This window comes from Hordeum vulgare, chromosome 7H (assembly GCF_904849725.1).
Source record: "Hordeum vulgare subsp. vulgare chromosome 7H, MorexV3_pseudomolecules_assembly, whole genome shotgun sequence".
NCBI lineage: Eukaryota > Viridiplantae > Streptophyta > Magnoliopsida > Poales > Poaceae > Hordeum > Hordeum vulgare.
Window position 1 is genome coordinate 13134758 of NC_058524.1, and position 21162 is coordinate 13155919.

Below are 21162 nucleotides of genomic sequence, written 5' to 3' on the forward strand. Positions count from 1 at the left end.
ACACGGCCACACTCAAAAGAAAGAAAGGATTACCCCCCCAAACATTATGTTCCTCACTTTCTTTGCACCCAAAGGCGAACCTCATCCTTGATGGAGTTTTGTAAGATCGTAGGCGGAGCGCTCTTGTTGCGAAGGACCCTAGCATTCCAAACGGGCCAACCTATGAGCATTGTGAGAGATGCCATGGCCTTTCTGTTCGCAACTGATGAGTCATTCCTTGACGGAGGTCTCTTGATGTCAATCGTCAGTGTTAATGTTCTCTAGGTGTAGCCAATCTTTTATCAAGTTCTGAATACGCTTAATGAGTCGACATTTGAAGAAGGGTGTGTTTCGAAATCTATCGGCCGTCTATAGTCTATCTTGTGTAGCCAACCAGACGAAGAACTTGACTTTAGTTGGGGCCCAAGTTCTCCATATTGCTTGCTCCAAGGGCGAGTAGAAAGTTCCCAAGAACTCAGTAGATGTTTTGGTGCATACGTGGAGGAGCTCTGACCCACAAGCTCGTGGTTATCAAAATATCCAATTTGTAGGTAACATGGCTATGCACATAATTGATCATCATTAGGAGTGACAGTTAGACTAAGAACCATCCATTTTAACCTAACACGTACAATTTTTTGGGACTAATTATTTTGCAAGACATGGTTCAAAAGTATTAGCATTAGGATGGCGTCAAACCAAGTAAAAGAGAATTTAGAAGCGCGTTTTTCTTGAAACGTAGAAATGAGCTTTTGGTATAACCATGCTTCCATCAGTTCAGAAGGACATGACATGCTTCATCAGAATATAAAGGGAAAGCATTGACACAAGATTATCTTACTAGTAAACATAAAACAATAAACCACAATTAAAGGAAACATGACTCAAATTAGCTTCACCTGCAAAAAAAAAAGGACTCACATTAGCTGCCATGTACCAACTACACAGGAGGCACGGGTGCGATACAAGCGCATCAATGAACAGAGGTTTGCTTTCCTCTGTTATACTCCCTCCGTTCCTAAATATAAGTCTTTTAAGAGGTTCCTATAGAGGACTACATACAGATGTATATGGACATACTTTAAAGTATATATTCACTCATTTTGTTTCGTATGTAGCCCTTTAGTGAAATCTCTAAAAAGAATTATATTTAGGAACGGATGGAGTATTTTCTTTGTTGTTCACGCAAAAAAAAAAAAAAAACCCCTCTTTGTTGTCATGTCACCTCACCACAGTTTGATCAGCGTTGCACAGGGGGTTGCAGTTTTCAGCGTGTGGTCAAGTTCACGAATTAACAAAAGAAAAAAGATTCAGTGTTGTCAGTGTCAACTCACGGCACGTAGCTACAGACCAGACCGTCTTTCATGTGCTGTTTCGAAAAAACAGGTTGGGCCAAACATGTACGTCTACGCTGGAACTAGCGGCTGACAAGGCAAAATGCTATTTCACGCTCTGTGCCAAGGAAAATCCTATTCACCGCTCGCTGCGGCGAATTGTCCAGGCTTCGCACAGGGGCCGGACACAAGGGACGCGTATGAGCCGGCCCACTTTCAGCATTGCCCATCCTGTTTTGGTAACATTATAGACTTTTTTCAGCCGGTTTTTTCCGGTTTTAAGAACTTTCTAAAAGATTCCTTAAACCGAATTTTCTATTTTTCGTTTTCTTTTATCTTTATTCCTATTTGTTTCTTTTTTTCTGTTTCTGCTTCAAAAATGTTCTGGATTTCCAAAAAATGTTCCAGAATTTCAAAAATGTTCTGTAATTTGAAAAAATGTTCCAGAATTTCGAAAATGTTTTGGAATTTGAAAAATGTTCCAGAAGTTGAAAAATGTTTCCGAATTTGAAAAAATGTTGCGAATGTTTAGAAAATGTTCCGGAATTTTTCAAAATATTCGAAATTTGAAAAAATGTTCCGGAATTTGAAAAATGTTTTAGAATTGTTTTTCCCGGAATATGGAAAAAGGTTTCGAAATTTTAAAAATGTTCCGGATTTTTTTACTTTTCTATTTCTTTTTGAAAAATGTTCTGTATTTTCAAAAAAACTTATTCAAATTCGGAAAATGTTTTAGGTTTTTTAGTAAATGATCTGGCTTTTCAAACAAATTTTCAAAAAAAGTTTCAACAATATTACGAAAAATTGTGCTTAAAATTTGTTTGCATTTTTTTAAAATTTTCCATAATTTCAAAAATGTCCATTTTTCAAAAAATGATTGGGAAATTCACCTTTAGTTCGTTTTCATTAAAATATGACAAAAAGAAAAAAGAAATAAAAAACCAAAATATTAAAAAGAAAGAAAAGAGAAACAGAAACAGAAAAAACTGAACTGGGCCAGCCCAGTCGGGCGACCGCCCTGTGTGCTACCGAGGGACTCCCTGCGCGTCGGAGCTCCCTGTTTTGGGGCCGGTTTTCTGGTTGTGGGAAACTTCTAACCAATTTTTTTGTTTTCCTTTTGTTCCCTTTTAGTTTTCACTTTCAAAAAACATTCTGAATGTTCGAAAAATGTTTTTGGATTTTAAAAATGTTCTTGGTTTTTAAAAATTGCTCTCGGTTCTAAAATTTGTGCTTAAGATTCAAGGTTGTTCTTCTTTTGAAAATGTTGTTTACAATATTCAAAAAATGTCTGTGCTTAAAAAATGTTCGCGCTTTTCAATTTGTTTAGAATTTTTCGAAATTTGATATTAAAATTCAAAAAATCTTTGTGCTTTAAAAATTATTCGTGCTTCCAAATTTGTTTGGGATTTTCAAATTCATTCTCAGTTTCAAAATTTGTTCTCAAGATTCAAAAAATGTTCGTGCTTTAAAAAATTGTCCGCGCTTCCAAATTTGTTCACGTTTTTGAAAAAAAATTCTTGGTTTCAAAATTTATTCTCAAGATAAAAAAAATATTCAGGCTTCAAAAAATTCTTCGTGCTTTCAAATTTGTTTTGGGGTTTTCAAAATTGTTCTCCTATTCAATTTTTTGTTCTCAAGACTCTAAAAATGTCTGTGCTTTAAAAAATTGTTCATGTTTCCAAACTTGTTCACGTTTTTTAAAACTGTTCTTGCTTCCATATTTGTTTGTGCTTTCAAATTTGTTTGGGGTTTTCAAAATTGTTTTCCTTTTCAATTTTTTTCTCAAGATTCAAAAAATGCTTGTGCTTTAAACAATTGTTCTTGCTTCTATATTTGTTCCCATTTTTAAAAATTGTTCTCAAATTCAAAATTTGTTCTCAACATTAAAAAAAATTGTTCTCCTTTTCAAAATTTTGTTCTTAAGATTAAAAAAATGTTCGTCCTTTAAAAAATTGTTCGCGCTTCCAAATTTGTTCATATTTTTTTTACAATTCTTCTTGGTTTCAAATTTTGTTCTCAAAATTCAAAAAAGTTCGTGTTTTAAAAATTTATTCACGCTTTCAAATTTGTTCGGGGTTTTTCAAGATTGTTCTCCTTTTCAAAAAATTTCTTAAGATTCAATTTTTTTTCATGCTTAGAAAAATTGTTCGTGCTTCTAAATTTGTTCACGTTTTTTAAATTGATCTCAGTTTCAAAATTTGTTTTGAAATTTCAAAAAATGGCCGTCCTTTAAAAGTTTGTTCACGCCTTCATATTTGTTCTGGTTTTTTCAAAATTGTTCTCCTTTTCATATTTTTTCTCAAGATTGAAAAAAAATTGTGCTTTAAAAAATTATTCGCGCTTCCAATTTGGTTCACGTTTTTCAAAAATTATTCTCAGTTTCATAAATTGTTCTCAAAATCTAAATTTTTTTTTCGTGGTTTTTCAAAATTGTTCACATTTTTCCAAAAATTTGTTCTGAAGATTCAAAAATGTTCTAGTTTTAGAAAATTCTTCGCGCTTCCAAATTTGTTCAAGTTTTTTTAAAATTTTTCTTCATATTCAATTTTTTTTGCTTTAAATAGAAAACAAAAAAGAAAAAGGAAAGAAAAAACGAACCATAAAAAAGAAATAAACCGGGAAGGAAAATAGTAAAGGAAAAAAAACTGGGCCGAGCCATTTTGGTAGCCCCCCTAGGCAGAGTGATCCCTACCACAGTGAGCGGCAGGTAGGAGCTCCCGCTGACAAGGGCCTGCCAACAGGCTGACTGACTGCAGATCCCAAAGCCCATTCAAACGACCCTGATTCCGGCCTGCCTGGTGCTCGGCAGCCAAAAATTTGCACTCTTGGTTGAAGCCCTCTACTTTAAGGAAAACACTTACCTCCCATCGGCTGATCGGCGCGATCCATCCGTCGCCCACTCGTGCGTTGATTTGCCTTGATCTGATAGATGAGACCGTGCCCGCGCCCAACGAAGCAGCAACCTAGTCGCAAACCGTTTCCTGAAACTGGATCCTTGTTTCAGAAACGGTCCTGAAGCTGGGGCTCCACGCCGCGCCTGTGCCTCAGCCCCGACGACCTCGCCCGCCATTTGGCTGGTGCCGCGCAACCCTCGTCGGAGCTGCAACCATTGCCTTGCCCGCCTGGAGCTCCACCTCGTCGCCACCCCGAGTTCCTGCTGACGCCCAGATCCGATGGGATCCGGTAGCCGCGGCACGGTCTCGTCCCACGCTGTCGACTGGTCTCCTCCCCCGGCCTGCTCTCGGCCCTGCCGGCGAGCTCCCGCGACCAGGGGGCAGCCGCCGGTCGCCTCGCGCCGCCGCATCCCAGCCCGTTCGCGACTCCGTCGCAGCCCCTCTGCCCTCGATGCCGACCGACCCTCCCCTCCCCCACCCCCCGCGCCGTCGGCCGCTCGCCCCCGACGCTGGACGACTCTCCGTAGGCTGCAAGCTGCACCATGAAGAAAAAGGACTATGGCAGGGGATTTGATGAGTTAAAAAGAAAAAGGACTTCCTAAGAGCAAGTACAATAGTATAGCCAGCTGCTATAAGCTATTGTCATGTCATCTATAGCACATCTTATAATCAACATGTACAATAGTTCATTGCAGAAGTGTACTATTTTTTTATTATATGGTCCATCTTTCATACTCACAAAAGGCCTAGGAGCATGTGCTAGAGCTGACTCTTAGGTAAGAGCCCTCTTACCTTTTCTCTCCTTTTTTCTTTCCTCTAACTAAACGAAAATATATTAATTTATTCCTTATAGACAGCTGACTCAGCTCTACTGTACTTGCTCTAAGCTAAGCTCACTAGACACCAAGGCAGGAGATGTAAAAAAAAAGATGGGAAAAGCTTGTGGGCGTTTGCAATTTGCTATATGTCTTCGTTATCACACATTTTGCCACGTCAAAATGGATGACATCGGCGGAAATCTTTTATGGGTTTTGGTTTAAAAATATTTTATCTTCTAATTAAAAATCCAATTAAAAATCTGTTTTGGTCTTTAAATCCGTCTTGATGAGATCTTCAAAACTAGATCTCATGTTGATATGTTTCGATTAATTCTTTTTTTTTTTGCAACAGTTGTCATGACATTACATTGTAGCTGTCATAATGTTTACACTAAAGTTTTCATGGCATGTTCTAACTATTTTTTCTTCTAGATTTATAGCGAGAAACGGTGTGATATGTTTCCTTCCAATCTTGTAGATAGGCCGGCGAGAGGTCAATAGTACGCTTTGCCCTCTCCTGGCCTTCATTTCTTGAGGGCGTTATAGCGGGAAACGGTGTGATATTTGGCCATCTTCTATACTACAGATACGTCCTACCTTCGATGTACCTTTGAAAAAGAAACTTTTTTGTTCTCCTTAGGGGTTTTCAAATTCCTTGCAGTATCTGTGGTGCCAAGGACGGAGCTAACGTGTACATCGTCTTTAAACTAACAAAATACTCTTGCCTTTATCCTGACGTTGTAATCCATGATTTGTTCAGATCGTGATCTATAGGAAACTGACAAAAAATAAATGTTGTCTAAAACAAAGTGTTCAACACTTTCGCTTCCTCTTCTTCTTCCCTTCCCGTCCATAGTCCATACACGTATGGCGGATGACACTTCTGTATGGTGCAGCATGGTATTCCTCTTCCACCACATATGCCGCCGCTGGCCCCAAAGTGTTTGCGCCGGGTCAGCAAGAACGCGTGGAAGTCGGTCTGCAAACTTTTGTTACTTGATACTGTTGATGAAATCTGTGGGAGCAGCGGCTTGTGAAGAATGGACGTTCCCACTTTCAATGGGCAACAGATACTTGACCCATTATCTCACCGAAAAAACACGAGTTGTTAGTCAGCTTAAGCTGAGGCTTAACTGATTTGTTTAATTTATATTTTCATTAACAGAAAAAATAGTGATCATGCATTTCATCATTTCCTATCTACTGAATTATAAATCTAAAGCAAACATACTGACCTATAAACCTGGGTAGATCAGTAACAACCCACATATTCAGTCCCATATGTCTGCTGCCGCTATATATATGTTGTTGCTAAGTCTGGAAAGAGGAGGAGCTCTAGACAATGGCGAGAGGGAGAGTGTTTTTGCGCTGCGAACTGTCTGCAGCTTTTCTGTTCTTTCTCTTTTATTCAGTAAGATCCGATCATGCCGCGAGTGATGCTCAGCTACTAGGTCGTGCCATCCCACGTCCTCGAGCACCCTCGGTCGACGCTACAAACCCGCCAGAGATCGCACATCCCGCGTCTCTTGGCGCTGCAACCGAAAGCAAAACTAACCTAGCTGAAATCAAGGTGGAAGCAAACTAACTATCCTAGCTTATTCTGAACTTAACTGAACTAGCGACGGGTGCGGCAGGCTTAGACGAGCTAACAATTCACCCCCTTAAGCTTGCTGCACCGAGACGACTCCAAGCTTCTCCCGCATCTCCACAAACCTGATCTTTCCCAATGCTTTGGTCAGGATGTCGGCGAGTTGGTTATCAGTGCCAATGCGATCAACCTCTACTTTGTTCTCCTCGATGCACTGACGGATGAAATGATGCTTGATGCCGATATGTTTGCTCCGGTCATGGTGAACCGGGTTCTTGCTCAGGGCGATCGCGGACTTGTTGTCCACCAGTAGCTGGAATTTCTCCGCAGATCGTCCTGTGAGATCAGCGAGGAGCCTGCTGAGCCACACCCCCTGGCATGTCGCTGCCGCTGCGGCAACATACTCAGCTTCACACGACGAAATTGCCACCACCTTCTGCTTCTGCGAGGTCCAGGTGACAATGCTGCCGCCGAGGAAATACACCACGCCGGAAGTGCTCTTACGATCATTTTCGTCACCGGCGTGGTCACTGTCGCTGTATCCCACCAGAGAGGGTTCCCCTGACCCTCGTTTGTAGCTGCAACCATAATGCAAAGTACCGCGTATGTACCTGAGAATCTGCTTCACGGCCGTCCAATGTCGCGTGCTCGGCGCCTCCATGTAGCGACTGATCACGCCCACGGCGAGTGCTATGTCTGGTCTCGTGTTGACCAGATAGCGCAAGCTGCCGATGACGCCGCGGTACTTGGTGGCATCCGCCGGTGGTGCTCCGTCCTCCTTGCTGAGCTTCAGGCGAACCTCCATCGGTGTCCCGCAGGGGTTGCAGCCGCTCATGCCAGCGTGCTCGAGCACCTTCTCAGCGTATCCTCTCTCGTAGAGAGTGATCTTCCCGCGCTCTTGCTTCACCTCTATTCCGAGATAGTATGACAGCAACCCAAGATCGCTCATCTTGACCAGTCGCTGCATCTCGGCCTTGAACGCCTTGATTTCATCTCCGTCTGCACCCGTGATGACCATATCATCCACGTAGACTCCCACCAGGAGAAGCGAGCTTCCCTCACCGCGTCTGTACACGGCGTGCTCTAGAGGACTGCGCGCAAAACCCAATTCATGTAGGGATGCGTCTAGCTTGGCATACCATGCACGCGGCGCCTGACGCAGCCCGTACAAGGCTTTGGTGAGCTTCAGAGCAGCCCGTGGATCATCTGGGTTGACGAAGCCCTCTGGTTGCTGGACATAGACATCCTCTGCCAGATCGCCGTTCAGAAAGGCCGACTTGACGTCCATATGATGAACCTCCCATCCAGAGTGCGCGGCAAGTGCGATGAGCACGCGGACTGTCTCCATCCGAGCCACCGGTGCGAATACTTCGTCGAAGTCCACCCCCTGTCGCTGGGCGTACCCTTTTACCACTAGCCTTGCCTTGTGTTTAACCACATTGCCGTCTGCATCTTTCTTCAGTTTAAACACCCACTTCAGGCCGATGGCGCGGCACTCGGGAGGCACCGCTGCTGTCGACCATGTGTTGTTGTCAGCAATGGCCTGCATCTCTTCCTCCATCGCCTTCCTCCACTCCGGGGAAGCGAGTGCTTCGTCGATGCTCACCGGCTCGTCTGCTGCGACCAGACACAGCATCCCGAGCTCGTCATCCTCGAACTCAGGATCGGGCATCTCCGTCGGAGCCCGCACAGCATTGGTGGTGCCGTACACATCCTCGATGCGCCTGTAGCGGCGTGGTGCATCCAGGTCCGCTGCTGCATCCAAGGTGTTATCGTGGGTTGGAGGTGTGCACAGCCTTGCGCCCTGGGCAGGCGCGGCGTCAGTAGGTGTTGCAGGCTCGGGGAAGCGTCGTGCGAGCACCAATGAGGACTCCCCTCCTTCGTCGACTATGTGTTCTCCGGTCTCGGTGGTGTAGGTCACCGTGAACGACGACGCCTCGGGCGTTCCTCCTTGCTCTGTCATTTCGTCGACAGTCCAGGGCCACGCTCGGCGCTCCTCGAAGACCAGGTCACGGGTGACGTGCACCTTGTTCGCCACCGGATCGTACACCCAATAAGCCTTGGAGCCCTCCTCGTAGCCGACGAACACAGTGAGTGTGGACCTGTCAGAGAGCTTGGTCACCCCTGGGCCAGTCTTCTTCATGTGCGCAATGCAACCGAACCTGCGCAGGTGCTCGATAGTAGGCTTCCTCCCGTTCCAAGCCTCGTAAGGTGTTACCCCAGCAAGGCTCCTAGTAGGCGCTCGATTCAGCACATACACTGCGCACTTGACAGCCTCCCCCCAGAATTTTGCCGGCATCCCCATGCTTTTGAGCATGCATCGTGCCATCTCGACCACCGTCTGATTGCGACGCTCCACGACCCCATTTTGCTGCGGCGAGTACGACGCGGTGGTGTGGTGGGAGATGCCGTTCTGTTTGCAGTGAGCCTTGAACTCGCCGGAGTTGAACTCGCCGCCCCTGTCAGAGCGGAAGGCCCGTAGCCGATAGTTCTGCTTCGCCTCGGCCTGGGCCTGAATCTTCTTGAAGCGCCCGAACGCTTCGTCCTTGGACTTGAGGACCTCCAGCCACATGTACCTGCTGCAATTGTCGACGACCAGCAGGAAGTACTGGTTCCCGCCTGCAGTCGCCGGCTTGATCGGGCCGCAGAGATCGGTGTGCATGAGGTCTAGTGTGCGTTCTGAGCGATGAGGGCTCGCGCGCAGGAACGCCAGGCGATGCTGCTTCCCTATTGTGCACCCATCACAGATCTCGTCGATGTGGTCTATGTGAGGCATCCCGCGAACCATGCCCCTCCTGGACATGGCGTTTACTGCACGGAAGTGAAGATGCCCGAGGCGAGCATGCCACAGCCACGCCGGATCTTCCATCTTTGTCAGCAGACACGCTGGTGCAGCAAGCTCCAACTGCAGGATGTACAGGCGGTTTGTTGTCCGCTTGACCTTGATGAGAAGCTCCCTCCGTTGATCGAACACATAGAGGTGTCCGGCCTCAATCACGGACTTGCATCCGTTCTCGTCCAGTTGACCAAGGGAGATGATGTTGGCTCGCAGCTTGGGGATGAAGTAGACGTCGGCAAGCATACGCTGGCTTCCGTTGGTGCAACGAAACATGAAGCACCCCTTCCCGCTGATGGTGATGAGAGATCCGTCTCCAAAACGTACGGAGCCGTGCACGGTTTCGTCAAGGTTGACAAAAGCATCGCGCGCTCCTGTCATGTGGCTACTGGCGCCGGTGTCTAGGTACCAGGAACCGCGCGCTCATGTGGTGACTTGGACAACGCGTTCCTCGTTGAGAAAGACGGCCTAGGCGCGTGCTAGTTCCTCGCGCACCTTGTCCATCGCCGACGTTGTCTGGTCCGGCGATTGGCTTTCCTCGATCGTCGCCAGCACGAGCGCTGGCGGTTCCACGTCCGCCTCGACGAGGTTCGCCGCCTCACCCTGGTTCTGGCGATCACGTTCCGCTTTGCGACACTCCCTGGCCCAGTGGCCAGGAATGTTGCAATAGCGGCACTTGCCCTTTCGCTTCACGCCAGAGGCCTTCTTGCCACCATCGCCGCACCCGCCGCCCCGCTCCCCGCCTTGCGGTCGCGGGCCGGAGTGCCCCTTGCCGTCCCTGTTGCCAGAGGAGGAGCCCTGGCCTTGGTGGTGCTGGCGCGCGTTCCACTCCCTCTCTGTGAGGAGCAGCTCGCCTACCCCGCGATCCACGTCGTCGAGGGCGTAAACCTCTTCAACGGACTGCAGACGGCCGCACAGCTCCTCGATCGACAGCGTGTGCAGGTCGACGAAGGATTCGATGGCCATAGCCATCTGTCTGAACTTCCGCGGCACCGCTCGAAGGAATTTCAGCACGGCGCGGTACTCCGACACAGGATCGCTCAGCAATTCTAATTCATTCACGATCGCTGTCAGGCGGAGGGAGAAATCTTCAATGGACTCACCCTCGCGGAAGCGTATTTCTTCAAACTCGCGTCGACGTGTCTGCGCCTTGGCCTCCCGAACGCGCTCGCTCCCCATGCGCATCGTCCTCAGCGTCTCCCATGCCTCCTTGGCGGGAGTCCTTGCCGGTGAGAGCACGAATCATCTCCGGGGGCACGGCGCAGAGCAGCGCAGCTAGGGCAGCGCGATCATCGCGGTCCCCACCGCCGTACTCCACGGCCTCCCACAGACCCTGGGCCTGCAGTTGCACCCTCATCACCATAGCCCAGTCGACGTAGTTAGTGCGCGTGAGTGTCGGATATTGGGCACAGCCTCCGCTCTCCCTCACCACTCACTCGCGCACCACCAGTTCGCCATGGCGTCCACGGCGCGGCGGGGGTGTTAGCGACACCCTGCGACGGGGAGTGGGGGACTTGGAGTCGCGTCGTCCTACGCGATCACCCCCCTCGCCGTTGCCTTGCTGATCGACGCCGCCCGCACCCTGATGAACGTTGCCGGCGTCTCCTTGCGAGGCGCCGCCGCCGCCGATCGTGTCCTGGTTCCCTCGGCCCCCAGCCATCGATCTTGACTAGCTCTGATGCCAATTGTTGTTGCTAAGTCTGGAAAGAGGAGGAGCTCTAGACAATGGCGAGAGAGAGAGTGTTTTTGCGATGCGAACTGTCTGCAACTTTTCTGTTCTTTCTCTTTTATTCAGTAAGATCCGATCATGCCACGAGTGATGCTCAGCTACTAGGTCGTGCCATCCCACGTCCTCGAGCACCCTTGGTCGATGCTACAAACCCGCCAGAGATCGCACATCCCGCGTCTCCTGGCGCTGCAACCGAAAGCAAAACTAACCTAGCTGAAATCAAGGTGGAAGCAAACTAACTATCCTAGCTTATTCTGAACTTAACTGAACTAGCGACGGGTGCGGCAGGCTTAGACGAGCTAACAATATACATATATGCATGTTCTTCCTTTTTTGTCTTTTTTGTTATAGGAGTCACTTCTGCAACATACACTAGTGGAAAGCGGGCCTTTGGCCTGGACCCTTTTGTCCCGGCCTCCATCTAGGTCGGGACTAAAGGCCCGGCCACGTCGCCCCAAAATCGCAATGCCGCCCATGAGGCTTTGGTCCCGGCCCGTAAGGAGCCTTTAGTCCCGGTTTGTGTCTCAAACCGGGACTAAAGGGCTACGCGGTGTGCAGCCCGCATGTGCGCCACCTTTAGTCCCGGTTTGTGTCTCAAACCGGGACTAAAGTCCTCTGCCTATATATATTGGCACAACCCCCCTCTCCCCTCTTCCTTGCATTTTTCTTGGATGGAAGAGTGTGGGTGTGTGCTAGCTCTCCATTTTTCTTGGATGCACTAGAGGTGTTTGTTGAAATGTGTGTTAGAGCGATGCCGCTTCAGTTCACCGAACACAACTACGATATGAGATGCCCGAGCCACGCTTAAACCTCTTCCTCTTTATTTCTACTTATTCTAAAAGGTTAGCAACTATATTTCCTCGTTTAGACCGTGCGGTACTAATTTTTAGGATCGTGATTGCATTTGATATACTGTCGTATAACGCAGATGAGCCATCCATGGATGTACAGTGATCGACGCACAACCGCTTACAGAGAAGGCGTGCATTATTTTCGAGATGCAGCCGATGCGAACAAGCATGGTGGTGGCTATATGTTTTGTCCATGTGTTGAATGTCGGAATGAGAAGGATTACACTTCCTCAAGAGTCATTCAGAGCCACCTGCTTCGGTCCGGTTTTATGTCGGGCTATAATGTTTGGACCAAGCACAGAGAAAGAGGGGTTATGATGGAAGACGACGATGAATAAGAAGAGAACGATGATGACAACTACCGATCTATGTTCCCTGAGTATGTTGATACCGCAATGGAAGACAATGAAGAAGAAGATCAGGATGAAGAACGGGAACCAGATGAGCCCGCTGATGATCTTGGCCGGGTCATTTCTGATGCACGGCGAGGTTGCGACACAGAAAAGGAGAGGTTGCAGTTCGAGCAGATGTTACAGGACCACAACAAATTGTTGTACCCAACTTGTGAAGATGGCCAGAAGAAGCTGGGTAGCACACTGGAATTGCTGAAGTGGAAGGCAGAGACCGGTGTGACTGACTCGTCATTCTAAAAGTTGCTGGTACTGATGAAGAAGATGTTTCCAAGAAAGAATGAATTGCCCGCCAGCACGTACGAAGCAAAGAAGCTTGTCTGCCCTCTAGGATTAGACGTGCAGAAGATACATGCATGCCCTAATGACTGCATCCTCTACCGCGGTGAGAAGTACGAGAATATGGATAAATGCCCGGTATGCACTGCATTGCGGTATAAGATCAGAAAAGATGACCCTGGTGATATTGAGGGCGAGCCACCCAGGAAGAGGGTTCCTGCCAAGGTGATGTGGTATGCATGCTCCTACAATACCACGGTTGAAACGTCTGTTCAGAAATAAAGATCATGCGAAGTTGTTGCGATGGCACATGGAAGATCGTATGAAAGACGATAAGTTGAGGCACACCGCTGATGGTCGGTAGTGGAGAAAAATCGAGAGAGAGTTCCCGAGATTTGCAGGTGACGCAAGGAACTTATGGTTTGGTCTGAGTACAAATGGCATGAATCCTTTTGGGGAGCAGAGTTGCAGTCACAGCACCTGGCCCGTTACTCTATGTATCTACAACCTTCCTCCTTGGTTGTGCATGAAGCGGAAGTTCATTATGATGCCAGTGCTTATCCAAGGTCCAAAGCAACCCGACAATGATATTGATGTGTACCTAAGGCCATTAGTTGATGAACTTTTACAACTATGGGCCGAACCAGGTGTACGTGTGTGGGACGAGCACAAACAAGACGAATTTGACCTTCGAGCGTTGCTTTTCGTAACCATCAATGATTGGCCTGCTCTTAGTAACATTTCAGGACAGTCAAACAAGGGATACAATGCATGCACGTACTGTTTGGATCAGACAGAAAGTATATATCTGGACAAATGTAGGAAGAATGTGTACCCGTACAATCGTCGTTTTATTCCGCCCAAGCATCCCTTAAAGAAAAAAGGCAAGCATTTCAATGGCAAGGAAGAACCCCGGGGGAAGCCTGTCATCCGTACTGATGCTGAAGTATTGGATATGGTCAAAGATTTAAAAGTAATCTTTGGAAAGGGTCCTGGCAGCCAACCTGTTCCTAACGGCCCTGATAAGCGAGTACCCATGTGGAAGAAGAAATCTATATTTTGGGAGCTACCCTACTGGGAAGTCCATGAGGTCCGCTCGGCAATCGACGTGATGCACCTGACAAAGAATCTCTGCGTGAATATTCTAGGCTTCCTGGGCTTGTATGGGAAGTCAAAAGATACACCGGAAGCACGGGAGGACCAGGAACGTCATAAAGGAAGAGATGGCATGCAACCAGGGCAGTTTCAAGGGCGTGCCAGCTACGCTCTTACTAAGGAAGAGAAGAAAATCTTCTTTGAAGTCCTTTTCAGTATCAAGGTCCCGACTAGCTTCTCGTCGAATATAAAGGGAATCATAAATATGAAAGACTAAAAATTCTAAAACCTAAAGTCTCATGACTGCCACGTGCTTATGAGACAATTGCTTCCGGTTGCATTGAGGGGAATTTTATCGGAAAATGTTCGCCTGGCAATTGTGAAGGTATGTGCATTCCTCAATGCAATTTCTCAGAAGGTAATCGATCGAGAAAGTCTATCAGGGTTACAGATTGATGTGGTCCAATGTCTGGTCAGCTTTGAGTTGTTGTTCCCGCCATCCTTCTTCAATATAATGACACACCTCCTAGTTCACCTAGTCGAAGAGATTAGAATTCTCGGTCCTTTGTTTCTACACAATATGTTCCCCTTCGTGAGGTTCATGGGAGTCTTAAAGAAATATGTTCGTAACCGTGCTAGGACAGAAGGAAGCATCTCTAAGGGCTATGGAACAGAGGAGGTCATTGAGTTTTCTGTGGACTTTCTTCCTGACCTTAAGTCGATTGGTGTTCCTGAATCTCGGTATGAGGGTAGGCTGACAGGAAAAGGCACACTAGGAAGGAAAGCAAAAGTATGTACGGACGGGCATTCTTTCTCTCAAGCACACTACACAGTTCTACACAATTCCACCGTGGTGGCTCCGTATATTGTGAGACACAAGAATATTCTACGCTCCGAAAACCCGAGGAAGGCTGACTCTTGTATTAAAGGGGAACACGAGAAGACTTTCGACAGTTGGTTGCAGACACATCTCATGAATGACGACACCGTTGGAGATCAGCTGTACTGTTTGGCCAGGCCACCATCTTCGACTATATGTACTTTCCAAGGGTATGAGATAAATGGGAATACATTTTACACGGTTGCCCAAGATAAAAAGAGCACCAACCAAAGTAGTGGTGTCCCCTTTGATGCAACAGACGAGAATGGGCACTGTTTGGAAACATATTACGGGTACATAGAGGAGATATGGGAACTTGACTATGGACCTACTTTTAAGATCCCTTTGTTTCGGTGCAAATGGGTGAAGCTGACAGGAGGTGGGGTAGTTGTAGACCAAAAGTACGGCATGACAACAGTGGATCTCAACAATATTCCATACATGGACGAACCATTTGTCCTAGCCAATGATGTCGCTCAGGTTTTCTATGTGAAGGACATGTCTACAAAAACGAGAAAAAGAAATCAGCAAAAGAAGATATCGTCCGATGAGCCAAAACACCACATAGTTCTTTCAGGGAAAAGAAACATCGTGGGAGTAGATGACAAGACAGACATGTCAGTAGATTATAATAAGTTTCATGAAATTCCGCCCTTCAAAGTGAAAACTGACCCAAGCATCCTAGTGAATGATGAAGATTCTTCATGGCTACGACCCAGAAGAAAACAGAAATGATGATACCATGCCAACTTTCAACATTTTCAGAGTTCATTTGTAGTGCTTTTCAATTTCAGGGTCAACTAGCTAGCTCAAAGAAAAATAAGTAAATGCACGAAAAATACCAAATGAAGTCAGAAATTGTTGAAATTTGTGATGTGCCTTTGAATGGTGCATTTTGAACACACAAAAAGTATGGAGTTCAAATAAGTTCAAAAAAAAGAAATCCCTTTGTAACAGATGAGTTCTCGTTCGAAATCCTCATACTTCGAGAGAGATTGTGTGTGTTATACACGAAGTGCATCCAGTTTTTGTCGTAACCCTCTCAACTTTTTAGCACATGCTTTGTGGGTGAAATGATGATACCATGCCAACTTTCAGCATTTTCAGATTTCATTTGTTGTGCTTATCAATTTCAGGATCAATTAGCTAAAAAAAAGTAAATGCACGAAAAATACCAAATGAAGTCGGAAATTGTTGAAAATTTGTGATGTGCCTTTGAATGGTGCATTTTGAACACACAAAAAGTATGGAGTTGAAATAAGTTCAAAAAAATGAAATCCCTTTGTAACAGATGAGTTCTCGTTCGAAACCGTGATACTTCGAGAGAGATTGTCCGTTTTGTACAGAAAGTGCATCCAGTTTTTGTCGTAACCCTCTCAACTTTTTAGCACATGCTGTGTGGGTGAAATAATGATATCATGCCAACTTTCAACATTTTCAGATTTCATTTATAGTGCTTCTCAATTTTAGGGTCAACTAGCTCAAAAAAATAATTAAATGCACGAAAAATACCAAATGAAGTCATAAATTGTTGAAATTTTGTGATGCGCCTTTGAATGGTGCTTTTTGAACACACAAAATGTATGGAGTTCAAATAAGTACAAAAAATGAAATCCCTTTGTAACAGATGAGTTCTGGTTCGAAACCCTGTTACTTCGAGAGAGATTGTCTGTTTTGTACACGAAGTGCATCCAGTTTTTGCCGTAACCCTCTCAACTTTCTAGCACATGCTATGTGGGTGAAAATGATGATACCATGCCAACTTTCAAGATTTTTAGAGTTCATTTATAGTGCTTTTCAATTTCAAGGTCAACTAGCTCAAAAAAATAAGTAAATTCACGAAAAATATCAAATGAAGTCAGAAATTTCGTAAAGTTTGTTCTGTTAAAATACTTAATAGAAAACAAAAAAAGAGTCAACTAAAAAGAATCAACTATAATATTAACTAAAATGAATGAATTAAAAATAATTAACTAAAATTATCAAAGTGCTTATTTGTTGGAAAGAATCAAGTAAAACATTAACTAAAAAGAAACAAAAAAAGATCAACTCAATAGAAAACTAAAATAGAAGTGAAAAAAAATATTTAATAGCAAAGAATTAAAATATAAACTAGGACTAAAAATTATTAAAGTAAAAAAATGCCGCCTATTGGGCCATCACGGCCTGCATACGACTAGAAACCCTACCCGACAGGTGGGCCAGGATGCAGGCCCGCGGGCCCAATAGGCCCAACATGCAGCGAGAGGAGAGTTAGGCCCATAGGCCTGCAATAGAGAGAAGCTCAATTGAGCAAGGCGCGGCAGTGCTTCTAAAGGACTGCCAGCGCCCCTCGCTAGGCGAGGTGGGACTAAAGGTTGCCCTGCGTCGCACCGGAGCCAGCCCAGGTCTTATTCCCGGTTCGGGGCTCGAACCGGGACTAAAGACCACCTTTAGTCCCGGGTGGAGCCACGACCTGGGACTAAAGCCCCTCGTTTCCCGCCTCCTCGCCTGTCGAAAAGGTGTCTTTAGCCCCGGGTCGTGGCTAGACCCGGGACTAAAGGGTGACTTTAGTCCCGGTTCGAGCCCCGACCCGGGACTAAAGCCCCTCGTTTCCCGCATCCTCGCCTGCCGAAAAGGCGTCTTTAGCCCCGGGTCACAGCTAGACCCGGGACTAAAGGGTGTCTTTAGTCCCGGTTCGAGCCCCGACCCGGGAGTAAAGCTCCACCTATATAAGCGGGAGTTGGAAATTTCCAACCCATCTCCTCTCGTTTTCTTCCTCCTCTCGCTCTCGCCTGCGCACCGGACGACGACGCGATCGACGCCGTCAGGCTGCCGGACCTCCGCCTCGCTCTCGTCGTCGTCGACGCCCGCCGTCCTCCCCCCGCTCCAAGCACCGCCGGTCGACCCCCTCCCCTCCCACTCTGGTAAGCCCCCCGCCCCCTCCTCCCCATGCCTCGGTGTACCTCGCTTCGGATGCCTTCGGATGCATGACGCCCTCCGAGAGCGAGGCCGCGGCGATGAGCCCCTGCGCGCGGCCGATGAGGCGGGACGCCGGGTCGGCGCCCTCGCGGAGCATGTCGTCGATCACGCTCACGGAGCCGAACCCGAAGGACGAGCCGCCGACGCCCGCCGACGGGGACGCCACCGCCGCCGTCGTGCCAGTGAGGAGGAGAAGTAGAAGAAGAGGAGGAGGATAAGTAGAAGAAGAGGAGGAGGAGTAGAAGAAGAGGAGAAGAAAAGGAAGAAGAAGAGGAGGAGGAGAAGATTTTTTTTTTCATTTAATTCCTATTGTTATTAGGTTTGTGCTAGATTATTAGGGTTAGTAATATTTAGAATTAGGTTAGGGTTACAATTTATTATTCCCTTTATATTCGACGAGAAGCCAGTCGGGACCTTCATACTAAGCAGGCATTCGAAGAAGATTTCCTTCTCTTCTTTGATAAGAGCGTAGCTAGCAGGACCTTCATACTGCTTTTTCGCCAGTGCGACCCGTGAGTGGGTGCTCTCAACTTCCCGTCTTTCTTACGGTCCTCACTGTGCCATCGCATCAACTTGACATGCTCTTTGTTTCTGAACAGTCGTTTCAACCGTGGTATTATAGGAGCATACCACATCACCTTCGCAGGAACTCTCTTCCTGCGGGGCTCGCCGTCAACATCACCAGGGTCATCTCGTCTGATCTTATACCGCAATGCACCGCATACCGGGCATGCGTTCAAATCCGCGTATGCACCGCGGTAGAGGATGCAGTCATTAGGGCATGCATGTATCTTCTGCACCTCCAATCCTAGAGGGCATACGACCTTCTTTGCTGCGTACGTACTGTCGGGCAATTCATTATCCTTTGGAAGCTTCTTCTTCAATATTTTCAGTAGCTTCTCAAATCCTTTGTCAAGCACATCATTCTCTGCCTTCCACTACAACAATTCCAGTACGGTACCCAGCTTTGTGTTGCCATCTTCATAATTGGGGTACAACTTTTCTTTGTGATCCTCTAACATGCGATTGAACTTCAGCTTCTCCTTTTGACTTTCGCATTGCGTCCTTGCATCGACAATGACCCGGCGGAGATCATCATCAGGCACATCGTCTGGTTTCTCTTGATCTTCAGCTGCTTCCCCCGTTGCAGCATCATCGGGCACATCGTCTGGTTCCTCTTGATCTTCAGCAGCTCCCCCCGTTGCAGCATCACCGTATTCAGGGGGCACATAGTTGTCATCGTCCTCTTCTTCTTCGCCGTCTTCAATCATAACCCCTATTTCTCCGTGCCTCGTCCAAACATTATAGTGTGGCATGAAACCCTTGTAAAGCAGGTGGGTGTGAAGGATTTTCCTGTCAGAGTAAGACTTCGTATTCCCACATTTACTGCATGGACAACACATAAAACCATTCTGCTTGTTTGCCTCAGCCACTTGGAGAAAAATATGCATGCCCTTAATGTACTCGGAGGTGTGTCTGTCACCATACATCCATTGCCGGTTCATCTGCGTGCATTACATATAATTATGTGTGTCAAAATTAAGAAAATCAGACAAATATCTATCTAAAGTAAGTAAATCAGACAAGTATCATAAAGAAGATAAGAACAAGAGGCTCACCACGGTGGTGCCGGCGACGAGATCGGCGCGGGCGATCAACGGAGGTGAAAACGGGGACGGGGCGTGACGGACCCCTAAATCTAGAAAAATCTCGGGAAAAATGAAGCTCCTAGGTCGAGCTTCGAGAGGAGAAAGCTTAACTAGTGTGGCTCGGGCATTTCATCGAACACCTCATGTGCATAGGAGGTGAGCTAGAGCACCAAAATGCCCTCCCCCTCGCCGGCCAAAAAAACAGAATGCTCTGCCGCGGCGATGGGTATATATAGGCAACTTATTTGTACCGGTTCGTGGCATGAACCGGGACTAAAGCCAGCCCTTCTGTCCCGGTTCATGGCACGAACCGGGACCAATGGTTGTGGGCCAGCAGCGAGGATCATTGGTCCCGGTTCGTGGCTCGAACCGGGACAAATGGTTCTACACGAACCGGGACCAATGCCCATGAGGCCCCGGCCGCCCCCCTGGGCTCACGAACCAGGTCTAATACCCCCCATTGGTCCCAGTTCTTGAAGAACCGAGACTAATGGGCTGGCCAGGGCCGAACGATAGCCCTGTTTTCTACTAGTGTAATGAAATAGAAGATTTAAATGCATTGATTAATGGGACGTTGAGGCGGACACCTTGCATATAGAGAGCGTTGGAACCAACTTTTTAAGAATGTAAGATCACGGTGGAAAATGCTCGTCCGTCTCGGGTGGACATGGCACATAGAGCACTTTTTGAATTTGAGAACACTTTTCGAATTCATGAACATATTTTCAATTCATAAACATATGAATTTGCAAACATTTTTTGAAATTCACAATCATTTTACAGTTTAGCAAACAATTTTTTAGCTGACGAATATTTTTTGAGTTCAAGAACATTTTTAAAGTCCACACTTTTCCTAATTTGTAAACAATTGCATATTTTAGTTCAAGGAAACTTTTCTTTGAATTTGTGAACACTTTAGTTCATAATTTCTTTTATAATTTCGGAACCATTTCTAAATTTTTTTGAAAGTAATTTTAATATTTTTTAGAACGTATTTTGAAAGAAAACCGACCGAAGTAGAAAAAACGGTAAGTGCGTTGGTTCGAGCCCGTTAGCTCTCGCGCGTGGGGTTCGTTCGGATGCGCCTTTGCCCTAAGCGTGGAACAGGGAACCTCTCCTTCATTACTCGCTTCGCATGGCTCTCTATTGTTGGCTTTTCGCCTTCAGTATCGAACACATGATTACCCTACAGCTCGACTAGTCGTGTACGTGCAACTCGGTTCAACGTATATGAACTAGCTGTAGCACTCGATATCTCACCGGCGCTTACGCAAACACCTGGACCAGAACACACGCACGCGAACGCAACAACACGAAGATGGCCAGAGGCACGTGTCGTGCCTCGTAATAATCTCTTTATTGCTTTTCTCGTTTTTCTGGTGCTTACAAACGACGCAGGCTGATGCATATATATAGGTGCAGCAGCCGACTCCAAACAATCGACCGCGACTCGTATTTCCTAATTGCTTTTAGTCTTTGACTCGTCCACGGCATGCAAGCCGCCGGATGCAAAGTACTGCTAGCTTCTATTTAACTAGGACACGGACTATTACACGGAAAACAAACCGGCTTATACTAAGCTTTCCTATTTCTACTCTTAACACGTTTGGATTACTAACGGCGGCGCGCCGCGAACCTAACCGCGCCACCGCTTTCTCCGCCAGCAGCCCTTGCCTCGCGCTAGCACCAGCGCCAACCCCAGCCCATCGCCAATAGGCACCAGAGGTGTACTCGGACTTCCTCTCCTGGCTGAGCCGACGGCGACTCGGTGAGCTTTACTCTCTCTACACGGAGACGGAAGGCCGTGTGCGGCTCAGCCTACAGATCATATTCATATACACACCCCACAACCTCCTGGC